This window comes from Tamandua tetradactyla, chromosome 7 (genome assembly GCF_023851605.1).
Source record: "Tamandua tetradactyla isolate mTamTet1 chromosome 7, mTamTet1.pri, whole genome shotgun sequence".
Classification (NCBI taxonomy): domain Eukaryota; kingdom Metazoa; phylum Chordata; class Mammalia; order Pilosa; family Myrmecophagidae; genus Tamandua; species Tamandua tetradactyla.
The window spans coordinates 113,683,909-113,690,579 of record NC_135333.1 but is presented as its reverse complement, the minus strand read 5'-3'; positions in this window follow the sequence as shown (position 1 = coordinate 113,690,579).

The window sequence follows — 6,671 nt, the reverse complement described above, 5'->3', positions numbered from 1 at the left end:
CCCTATGAGTAGGCCAGGGGCCATTATCCCACAGAGGCAAGCGGGGGCCTGGGCCAGCTCGTGCTTCACACAGAATCCTGCACCCCACTAAGGTGCTACCACCCGGCCTTCCGGGTTGGCCTCAGCACGTCCGCCTAAGGCTCATCCTGCCAGGCCAAGCCCAGGTGGCATGAACCTCCTTAAGCCCGTCCCTGCTATCACTCTTAACTGCGTTAGGTCTTCTAATACAGTCGCTGCACTTTGTCTTGCCCCCTGGGGGGCAGAAATCATGCTGTTTGTAACTTTCACACCTCTGAGGCAACCGGCACATATCAAGCCCTCGGGAAGCACTGGCCGAACTGAACAAACTAGACACGCGAGGGAATGGCCAGTACCCAGGAGTTGCCTCTACTGGGTCCACAAATATTTATTGATTCTTCACAAGATGCCAAGCCCGGGAGCTGCCTGGATCGACAGGCAACACCTTCATCCGAAAGGATGGGTAATCGGACAGCCCATTCCACCAGAGACAAGGCTGTAAGCTGGATGCTCGGGGGAATCAGCCTGGGGGACAGAGGGGCAGGGAGTACACTGCGATCCCACGAGGACACCACTCAGAAGCAGGAAAGCACCACTGCGAGAAGGGGAAGCGCGCCTGCCACGGGTAAAAGCCGTGCTGGGGCGCCGTTGGCTTTCTGAGGAAGGGGACTCACAGCAGGTGGGAGGGTCCCAGAGGAAGGGAGAGCTGGGCAGGTCCTGGAGGGTGGTGAGATGCGGCGGAGAGGACAGAGGTAAGGGGGTGCCAAGCAGGGCCACTGTGCAAACCCAATTCCCAGAAAAATAGCCCAGAGACTGAGATCCCTCTCGGAGCCCAGCCTGGGACCAGGGCCCTGGCCAATGGCCTCAACCCCATCTTACAGGACGCCTTCCAGTCCGCAGCCCACAAGAGCGAGATGGAAATGGGATTGAATGCGGAGGGCACCTGCCTTTCTGATACAGCACCAGTGGCAGCCTGACCGTAATTGCGTCAAACCATCCTAGCCCCCTAGCCCCGGAGCAAAGCCCTCATGCGCAGAATCTCTGTGCTTGAAGACAAAAATGGGGAAATCCTTCCAGAGCTCCCTCTTGAAAAACCAGATCTGGGGAGGGAGCACAAGAAAAGAGCCAAACAGGAGCGAATGGGGGTGTTTTCTGCTAACTCTCAGGCCCCTGCTTCCCGGGCCCCAGAGCGGGAAAACCCGGAGGAGAGAAGCACATTCTCTGTGGGGGTGCAGGGGATGGATCCAGAGGGAACAGGACCTTGGCCCCCATCCCGGGAAGCACTGTTCTGAGATGAGTCCCTTGTTCTGAATCAGAAAGACAAGCAAACCCCAGGCAGCAGGGTGGGCAGGGAGGCACCCTGTGAGCTGAATTCCCGCGGAAAAAGCTTACTCCAGCTGTTTGTTCTCGTGGCCGCATGGCAGCCTCACCCCTTGCTGGCCACATAAGCACAGCTCCCGCACTAGCCCTAACTGGTGGGGGAAAGAGTTGAGTGTGTCCAAAGCTGGAGAGCTCCTTCGGGGAGGACACACCAAACAAGCGAAGCAAACCAGGAACCGGAATTTAAAACCGATCCTCTGGAGGGGACTGTCTTACACTGGTCCCTACTTGTTTCCTTCCTTCTCTCAAGGAAAGTTTTTATTGAGCACCTGTCATGTGCCAGGCACCAGTCTGTTGTCTTTGGATATATTTATGAATAAAACAGACAAAGATGAATACTCTGGTGTGTTCATATTCTAGCGGAGGAGAGTGACAAGAACCACGTCAATGAACAAGTCATATATTATGTTAGATGGTGCTCAGTGTTATGGAAAAAAAGAAATAAAACAGGATAAAAGGAATCAGGGGAGCTGGGAGAAAGAACAGGATACGATTTTAACAGAATGGCCAGAGTAGGTTTCACTGAGAAGGTAACATTAGAGCAAAGACTTTGGAGAGGAAGAGATGAGGGCAGTCAGAGGAGAGAGGTAGTGCAAAGGCCCCAAGGTGGGGAGGTGCCTGGAATGTTCCTGCCAGGAGCAAGGGGACCAGTGTGGGCCGAGCTGGGAGCACAAGAGCAGAGAGTGGGTGAGAGGGAGGGCGCCGCGAACATCATAGGGGGTCTGTGGGCTCACAGCTCCTACTCAGAGCTAAAACAAAAAGAGCCTAACCACTATAAAAACTAAATAACTAAATAAAAAAAAATTCAAAACGACTAATGGCTCCAGTGACGTATCAAGGTGGGCACGGGGGTGGGATCAGTCTGCCCCATGGGGAAGAGTATATCATCATTGACATTATTCAAACCACTGGTGAATGGAGAGGATAAAAAGCAGGCTGATTTTCAGTCAGTTGTATTACTGTTTAGAAATTCTTTACAAAAACTCCCCCTTCGTGGACTACACCCAGGGTGGGCCAGTCCTACCACCCCCTCTCCAACCCTGTACATCACTGAATAGCTCAAAAACAATGAAAGTTTGTTCCTCCTCACCTAGTACTGAGAGTAAACCGGCCAGGAGGCAGCTTTCCTCCACACCGTCACCTGGGGATCCAGGATCTGATAGATGGTGCATGCCTCCCCCACATTCTGCATAAAGGGAGAGCCTTGGAGTGGTGGGATGCTGGATTAATCAACAAAGTAAAGTCCGGAATCTTTTGCTCTAAGCACCGGGAGAGCGAGAGCCAGTAGGCAGAGGAAAGCAGGACGTGTCCTCTGTTATGCTTCCGGCTTTAGGGAAAGTTCAGTTTCTTATGACACTGTCTACATTAATGGAGTGTCTACACACACACACACACAAATCTAGAAAGGAGGGTCTCAGCTTGAATCTCGTGACATGTTCAGCTCATGGAGGACAGTTTCCTTGGCCTGATTTCTCAGGTAGGGAACCACGAGGGCTGGAATGTGGGAGGCCCCTGTCCGCAGAGAACAAACACCGTTGAGAGCCGAGCCTGGCATCTATCTTTGGCAACAAGCTTTTACCTAACGCCTGAATGTGTCTGGCAAGGATATCATGGCTGTACAAGCTGATGCTCTGTAGCATAGGAGCAGCCTAGGGGCCACTGAATGCCCATCTTCCCCTCTCATCTGTGAGTCTTTGGCTCATCCATTCATCCATTCATTCAACAGGTACTTATCAATGTCAGGTACTGCACTAGATATTGGTGACACAAAGATGGGTAAGAGTCAGTCTCTTCCCTCCAGTGGTTCACAGTCTATGGGGCAAGATGGAAAATCAGACATCTACAGTACTGTATGATAAGTGTCATAACCTCGTAATAGAGATATGCAAAGATCCCTGACTCCATTGAGACGCAATAGCCCTAAACTGTGTCTTGGGTTCCCAACCCTGGGAAAAGAGTGTAAAAAGCTATGGAGGCATGAATTGAAAGTGACACTTCTGGGGAACTGCAGCTAATGGAGTGTGGCTGGAACCTAGGGCACTCCTCAAGGAGTGATGGTGATGTTGGAAGCATAGGTGGGACGAGAACGTGGAGGGTTTGTGCACAATGCCTAGCAGTCCAGAATTTCCCCTCTCCAGAGTGGAGAATATGCGCGTGATAGTGACATGCAGTGATGGATGGATCGAGTTGGATGGTGACAGGTGAATTGGTGGATGGATGGGAGGGAGTGATTGGATGTATGAGCAAATCATCTAAGCAGTGGGTGAAGACCAGACTGTAGGAAAATAATAAAGGCAGAATGTCCAGTTTGGAAACCATCACACAAAATGGCATGAGAAATAACGCGGGGCTGAGCTAAGATAGTGTTGGGGGAAATACAGAAGAAGTGATAGAGAGAATCATGAGATACTTAGAAGGGTTGTCAACTTATTGGGTGTGAGGGAAAGACTGGCGAGCAGGAGGAAATGTTGGATTGGCATTGGTGGGTAGGGCCCCAAGTTGGTTTTGGACATATTAAAGTGGGCATAAGATGGAGAAAAATGGAAATCATTACCCATGTTGAGCGTTTTAATGGGCAGACTGTGCTCAGTGCTTTACTTGTAAAAGCTCCTTTAAACTTCATAATATTCCTATGGAATTGGGTATCAGTCAGGCTGGGCTAAGCTAGTGGGTGGCAGCCCCCAAATTCCAGTGGCTTAAAGCCACTGCGTGTTTTTTCTGACTCACACTCCATGCCCACCACATGTGCTTCTTAATGACCATACCCCAGGACAGTGGGACAGCCACTGATGGAGAAAACACTATCTAGAACATTTCCAGTGGCTGTCTTGGGGGGACGGGGAGATCTGGAGGAACTCAGTGGCAACAAAATGGTCCGGACTGGATGTGACACATGTCACTTTCACTAACAACTCATTGGCTGGACCCAGTCACACCAAGGGGCAAGGAAATGCAATCCTGCCATGTGCCCAGAACTGGCATTTTTAGAACTAAAAATGTCCAGGAAACGGCATGAATGACAGACTCTGGGAGACTTATTCTTACCCTAGAGCTCAGTGAGGCTCAGGTAACTGGGTTAGTTAAGGTCACACAGCAGGTCCGTAGAAAAGACCAGTGTTGAAAGCGCTGCACCACTCTGGCTGACTCCCGAGGGAGCAGGATGGGGGTGCTTGGTTTCCAATGTCCCCTGTCTAATGACAAGTACTCAACCCCTCCCCTGGCACACCACAGGGAAGACAGTGGCCCTTGGGACACTTCTGCTGAAAGCTTTCCAAGCTCAGTAGCTAGCGTAAAGAGAACTGCCGAAACAGCTCTGCTTCCCTGAAGGCCAACATTCAAAGAAAAGTTTTGCATCAGGAAAAAGCATAAAAAGACCACAGAGTAGCAAAAGCTAACCAACTGCATCTCCCCTCCCTATTTAAAGCAAAAGTCCATGGAAAGCATCAAGGCACACTGATCACAGCCTTGCCTGAGCTTGTTGCCACATTAAATGAAAGAAACCAGAATCCACGCATTTAGCACAGTGCGGGACACATACTACATGCTCAGTAAATGCTCACTTGCTCTTTCCACGATGGGGTCCCACTGGCATCTCGAGCCAATGTGCACTGGAAAATAGCAGACATCGGGGCCCCTCAATGTGAGTTACAAATTATTTTACATATCTCGATAGCTCTGGTTGGCAACACAAACTCAGGGTCATTGTGCAGATCAGATTAAATGTGGACACGAAACCATGTCATAATCAGTGAAGGGCTGTTCAAAGGAGCTCTAATGTGAAAAGCAGCACATTGGGGAAAGAGCACCAGGCTCACAGGCAGGAATTTGGATTTCTGGTTCCATCTCAGCCCTGAGCTGGCTGTGTGGCATGAGGACAGTCACCACCCTATCTCTGAACCTCTTTCCCTGTCTGTAAAAAGAGGAGTTGCATAATGCTCTCTGCATTAATAGGGTTCTCTAGAGAAACAGAATCAGCAGGAGATATCCGTAAATATAAAATTTATAAAAGTGTCTCACGTAGCCGCTGGGATGTAGCGTCTAAGGTCTTTAAGGCAGATCGCAAGCTGGTAGCTCCAATGAAGGTCCTCAACGAACTCAGGAGAGGCTGGCTGGCTGAAGCAGGAAGAGTGACTGTCTCTTCTAAATCCTCTTTTAAAACCTTCTGGTGATTAGATTAAGCATCACTCATTGCAGAAGATATTCCCCTCAGCTGATTACAAATACAATCAGCTGTGGATGCAGTCAACACGGTCATGATTTACGTCCATGAAATGTCCTCATAGCTAAAGACAGGCCAGTGCTTACCTGACCAGACAACCGGGCACCACCACCTGGCCAAGTTGACACATGAACCTGACCATGACAGTCTCTGAGAGTTCATCAAGCTGTAGCACAATTCCTGCAGCCTGAGCCTGAGTAAACTCTGCACCATGTTTGCTGCACAGTAATGCAGCAAGGAAGTCTGTAAAAGATTTTCAAAATATTTCCATCCATGGTGAAAAGCTTTGGTTCAAACTTCAAGCATTTACAGTTTTATTATGATTCCAGATAAGCAGAAGTTTCCTGGCCATGAGTTAGATCCCTGCTTCTAAGATCCTCTCAAACCAAGCAAGACATACAGTATTGAGTTAGGGGAGGGGACAGAAAGCACAGAGCAAAACAAGAAACTTGAGCCAAGACAAGAAGGGACAGGATGCAGGTATACCCTAGACAGTTTGAAGGAAGGAGCAGTGTTCCTGAGCGTGGAGTTATCAGGAGGAAATGTACCTCACTAGGGTGAAAAAGGAGGGAGATCCAAGGAAAGCAGTAGGAAGGTAAGACGTAAGTGCTTCTGATCTTTACAGTGAAGTTGCTGCGAAAAAACTACAGAGGCACATGTGTGATAAAGAAGGAGGAATGGGACATCCAGTGGAGAACATCTTAGATTCTGGAATAAGAGTATTCTAAAAAATAAGACTGATTGAAAATTACAAGACCCAGCCAAGATGCTTGTTCCAGTTACTATGGTTGTGTAATAAAGCACCTCAAAACTTAGTGACTTTTAAAAATAAAAACATGTATTTTGTATATGAATGCAGTCTAGGCAGGGCTCAGCAGGGACAGCTCATTTCTGCTCCACTGAACTTGGCCAGAATGCTGGAAACCTCATTCATTCACATGTCCGGGGTCTGAGTGACAGCTGCAGAATAGCCAGACTTCTCAAAGGCATGTGTTAGAGGGAGAGAAGGGAAAGGAGAAGGGAAGAAGAGAAGAGACCAAAAGGAAAGAGAACA